The sequence below is a fragment of the Ictalurus furcatus genome, chromosome 22, assembly GCF_023375685.1.
Source record: "Ictalurus furcatus strain D&B chromosome 22, Billie_1.0, whole genome shotgun sequence".
NCBI classification, from domain to species: Eukaryota; Metazoa; Chordata; class Actinopteri; order Siluriformes; family Ictaluridae; genus Ictalurus; species Ictalurus furcatus.
The window spans coordinates 18,849,209-18,854,978 of record NC_071276.1 but is presented as its reverse complement, the minus strand read 5'-3'; the positions used below and the strand labels follow the sequence as shown (position 1 = coordinate 18,854,978).

The following is a 5,770-nucleotide window of genomic DNA, read 5'->3' as shown; positions in this document are numbered from 1 at the left end:
ATTTATTGGAATTTTTTTTTAACAAAAGATCAAAAGGTTAAAACAATAAAGACAATTTTTCACAACCTTCTATGCTCATATTTATCAAGGGTGCCAATATTATTGGAGGGCAGTGTAAACTGATGCTTTGGCAACATTGTATGTAAACAATCATGCCAATAAAGTACTTTGAGTTGAATTGAGAATGAGAGAGAGAGAGAGAGAGTGAGGGGAGAGAGAGAGAAATACAGTGAGAGAGAACGAGTGCAAAACTGCAAGACAACAAGAGAGAGAGAGACAGACAGACTGAGCGAGAGATAGAGAATCTCTCTCTCACACACACACACACACACACACACCACCCAGTCACTGTAGAACTATGGTCTAAAATGGAACACAAAGTGGGAGGATATATACATCTACAACACACACACACACACACACACACACACACACACACACACACACACACACACACACACTTACCTTTAAACGCAGTGTGGTATGGAGCTGGATTGGGCCGAGTGTGTCCTCTATTCCTCCACCATCTGATTCATGACCAACAGATACACTTATAGTCCTGCACACACACACACACACACACACACACACACACACACAGAAATATTCATGTTATTAATTTATTTATCTGTTCATTTCTCTTTCTTTTCATAATCAACAATCAGATTAAGTGTCGAAACAAATCCGAGTGTCTTTTGAATATATTTTGTTCATTCACACACACACACACACACACACACACACACACACACACAGAGTTTATTAACGTACATGTACGCAACACTCTCATTTCAGCCTTTTTTGGTGGCCTTATACCACACTCCATCGAAACCGCCCGGTCACGTTAACTCAAGTGCATTAACGAAGCTGTTTAAAGAAATCACAAGCGTCTCTTTTTGGGTTTTTTGAGTGTGTGTTTGTGTGTGTGTGTGTGTGTGTGTGTGTGTGTGTGTGTGTGTGTGTCATATTGTCATTCTTACACGGTCTTGCACCAGCCAGTTTTAACAAGTACGGGCAAGTAATCCAGAATCTGAACGGAAAAATCAATAAATCTGCGCTTACGCAATTCGCCATCACGCTGGAGTTTAAAACCGTGTGGGATGGAGACGAGAAACGGGGAATCTATCATCAAATCTACAGATGATCTGAAATATCCTTTTATTTTATTTATTCCTCCGGTCTCTCCACTGTCTCCACCTTGCCTCTTCACTCTTTCCCCCGGATTTATCCGGTCTCTTCTCCCCGCCCCACTTTCCTAAACCTGTCTCCTCATCTCTTCCTCCTCGTCTTCCGTCCGTACTGTTTAAAAAAAAAAAAAAAATTTTTTTTTTTTTTTTTTTTTACGAGAGCAGGGTGACTAACAAACAGGCCGAAAGGGAGATGAGTGTATTGTGCCGTGTTCTTCGGGTTCCTGAATGATTCATCGCCTCGACATCAAACGCTCCGAAATGGCCTTACATGGACAAAACGCTTCAGAGAGCCGTATTCCCGTTTCAGAGAAAAACAATCCGCATACATCGACTTACTGGTATTTTTATACCATTACATCGTCATCGTCACCTCGTGGACGGCGGAACCCAGTGCGATCGTGTCGTTCTTTTCAGTATTTTCAGGAGAATCTGAGCCAGATAAAACCACACGGATATTAAATACAATTTACAAACATTTTCTTCATGTAAAATGACCTTTAACAAAAAACAAAAACAAACTTCAACGCAATTAACTCGAAACAAAAGCAGGTTTTCGGAAGAACGTTTATCCTCCGTTCTCCATTAGGTGGTCTAGCGTTCTTGGCAGAACCTTTTAATATTTGTCGGGATTTAAAACTTCTAAAAGAACTGCAACTTCCGACGGGCTATAAGACTACGGCCGAGTCTGGTTCTGGACCTTTTTATGTTCTGTGAGAGTTCTTCACGAGTCCCTTGTTTGTCCTGAGCAGTTAACCTGCCCACTGTTCTTCAGAAAAATCCCCCAGGTCCTGCACATTCTTCGCTTTTCCGGCATCTCCTGCGTATCCGAGACCCTTTCCGGCAGCGGCTATATGATGTTCGGATCGGTCTTTTCACGCCGAGGATGACTGAGGGACTCGAGAAGGCAACGTGATGCATTAAGAGCCGGGGGGGGGGGTGTAAACTTTTGAACAGGACGATGGGTGTAAATTGTTATCATTCTTTACGTTAGGCGTATGTCAAGTTACGACCTCAACCGTATATGATAAAAAGCTTTAAAAGAATTACAACAATTGCTTAGAGAGTATTTGGTAGAAGCGCGATCTTTGGTTCTGGATTATTCTGTGGGATTTAAACCTAATGTTCTGGAAGGGTAGAATCGTAATCTTGGGTTCTGTACTGTTTGTTTGGTGAAAGTGGAACTTTCCGATCTGGACTGTTGGTGGGATTGGAACCTTTGGGCCTGTAAATTGTTAGGATTAGAACCTTTAGGGTTTGAGCCCGTTTGGTGGAATTTTAAAAATCTGGTTCTGGATTCGTGTGTGTAATTAAAACCTTTGATGGAATTACAACATTTGCTTCTAGACAACTTGGTAGAACTGGAACCTTTGGTACTGGGTTGTAGTGTGGGTACAAACTTTTCCCCCCAGCACTGTTGGTGGTACTGCCACATTTGCGCCCGGATCATTCGGTGGGATTATAACCTTCAGTTCTGGAATGTTGGAAATAGTACATTTGGTTTTGTACCGTTTGGTCTGGATTGTTTCCTTGGATTTAAACACATCGGTTTGTTGTACTGGAACTTTTGGGCCTGGATTATTTGGTAGGATCGGGGCCTTTATCTCTACAGTGGTAGAATTCGTGTATTCGGTTCTGTATTATTTAAATTTAAACATTTGGTTCTGGATTGTTTGGTGGTTCGGTATTTAAAGATCTTTTTTCTGGACTGTTGGTGTTACTGGAACCTTTGGGTCTGGATTATTTGGTAGGATTATGACCATTAGTTGTACAATGGTAGAATTAGAAACTTTGGTTCTGTACTGATTGAATTCTGGTTTGTTTGGTGGGATTTGAACCTTCTGCTGGGAATTGTTCATTAGAATCTGAATCTTTTACTCTAGACCAGTGGTCACCAACCCTGTTCCTTGAGATCTACCTTCGTGCAGGTTTCATCTCCAACCAAAATCTAACACACCTGTTTTTCGCTGATCAAGAACTCCTTAAGGCAATAATTAAGATCAGGTGGGAATCCTAATGGTTGGAGTTAAAGTCTTCAGGAAGGGAGACCTCCAGGAGCAGGGTTGGTGACCACTGCTCTAGACTGCTTGTGGTATTGGAAGCTTTGGTTCTGTACTATTTGAACTCAAACCTTTGGGTCTGGATTATTTGTTAGGACTGGGACAAAAGGTTTAAGGCTCTAGTTCTACCTTTGTAGAACTAAATGTCCCAATCCTAACAAACAATCCAGAACCATTTGGCTCGAACAACGGTAGAACTACAGCCTTAAACCTTTGGGCCTGAATTGTTTGGTGAGATTAAAATCTCTTATTCTAGACTCTCGATAAGATTTGGAATTTTTGAGTTTGGACCTTACGTTCAAGAATGTCAGGATTACAATTTTGTTTCTGTAATTTGTTTGGTTTAGAACCTTTGTATTAAACTGCTGGCGCTGGAATCTTTGGGCCTGGGTTATTTGGTGGGATTAAAACCAATTAGAATTCTTTAACTGATGTGCGAGAGAGTTTCCTGACTATCAGGATGTTACAGAAGTGTGTCGGCTCAAACTGCTGGTAGAATTCTCCTGTTAGCGTGTCGAGACTAGCGGCATGATCAGAACGTCACGTACGAGTCGTTACGTGAACACTCCTGGCCGGTATACACACTCCTGGGTGTGTTGTCCATGCTTTACATAAACAGAAATATATCTGTAGCAGTGCACAGCTCAGTCAGCTCTCCTTTCCCTGACAGATAAGCGATAAGAAGTCTGAGGGAACCGAGTCTTCACGCTATCAGCTCCACGGAGCTGCAGGCTCGGCATGAAATGCAGAAAACGACCGCAGATGATATTTTAAATGGAAAGGAGGTGGGAAAAGATTAAAGGAGTAATATAAAAGGGTTCAACAAATCCAGAGACAGAAAAACGAGCATGATGGAAAAGCACCAAGAAAGACAGCGACAGATAGAGGCAGACGTAGTGAGATAGCGACAGGAAAAGAGAAGGACGGGACAAAGCGATGCACGGAGAGACGCCATGACGGAGGAGGACAAGAAAAGACGGGCAAAAAGAAACGAGAGAATGAGAAACTGTGACCGAAATACAGAGATGGAAAGAGAGGTTAGAATAAGCAGGGGCGCCAATATTTACGCTTCAGGCATAGGATTGAACATTTCTGACTTGCAGAGACGGCACCCGGGTCATAAGAGACGTATTCGCTTGTGGTAGCGCGTACTTTCGCGTCGGGGTTCACCTCGAGCCCGTCAGCCTCAAGGTCGTGTGTTCCGAGATGCTCATCTGCGCGCCACAGCTGTAAAGAGCGCTTATTTGAGTTAGGATCTCCTTCCTGGCTGTTCTCCTCCGACGTCTCTCGTCAACGAGCCGTTTCCTCCCGTCCGACTGGATGTTTTTTTGTTTCTCGCACCACTCTGTGTGCACTCTACAGACGGTCGCGTGTGAAAATCCCAGACGATCGGCGGTCTCGAAACTCCGTTCCGATCGTCTCACGTGAACGTTACCCCGAAGCTCTTCTACGATTTTACGCATTGCTCTGCTGCCACGCGAGTTTATATACGGAGAGTGAAAGAGCGACAGAAAGACACCGAGACGGTGACGGAAGAGGATCGAGATACGCAGCGAGAGAGTGACGCACTATAAGGTTCTGTCTGTCGCCGTCTCTCTGTTGGACATAAGAGAGAGACAGACAGGAAGACAGAGACGCCGAGATAGAGACAGACAGCGATAGAGAGAGAACTTGACAGAAGGACAGACAGAAATGAAAGAGAAACACGGAGAAAGAGAAATGGAGACAGAACCAGACGAGGGGAAGATGATGTGCTACTACAGTGTCGTCAGGATCTGTTATAGTGCACACACACACACACACCATTAGTTTCTCACAAACCCAGAACTAATGAGTGTGTGTGTGTGTGTAGATGTTTACTCTTAGAGCTAAAGTAAAACTTCAGAGTAGTGCTCGGAGAGATGACACTATAATACAAACACCATTTAAAAAAAATAATGAAAAATTAAATAGATGTCCTTAACGTTTTTTTTTTTTTTTTTTAAATATCAATTAAGTACAATTGTACTTACAAAATACAGATGTTTACAAAACCTTCCTCCATTTCAGTGCTGATTTACTGCTGTACAAATTCAGAAAAGGCGTCGTTTGTTTCGTTTATCGATTTTTAACGCCACGTCAGCGGCAAGGCCGTCCCATGGCGAGCACGGGCTAAACGGTACGAGAGCATATAAAAGACGTTTAAGCTTAATACAGGACGGGAAAAAAAAATAATCCTAAAAACGCATTCAGGTGTCAGCTTCCTGAATACTTCCGCCGTCTGACAGCATCAGAAGGCACTGTGGTTCAGGAAGACATATGACATGGACAACGTACGGTTCAAGCCCCAGCACTGCCAACCTGCCCTTGAGCAAGGCCCTTAACCCTCTCAACTCCAGGGGGCGCTATATCATGTATCGCTATATGTAATGTATACGTGACCAATAAACCGATACTCCTTATCATTATACTTCTAGAATATCCATTTTGGTGTAAGATAAAAGGTAGAAGAAGGCAGAAGAGTATACACACGATCTTAATTCT

At 43.0% G+C, this 5,770-nt stretch overlaps 1 protein-coding gene across 1 annotated transcript in view; it reads right to left on the bottom strand.

Moving 5' to 3' along the window:
- The window catches only part of taok3a (TAO kinase 3a), a 34,795-nt gene extending 32,058 nt beyond the window's left edge, over positions 1–2,737 (bottom strand). Inside the window, 2 exon segments of the mRNA XM_053610755.1 lie at positions 466–559; positions 1,527–2,737. The gene's annotated coding sequence lies outside the window, so the exon portion shown is untranslated.
- Positions 2,738–5,770: the final 3,033 nt, after the last annotated feature.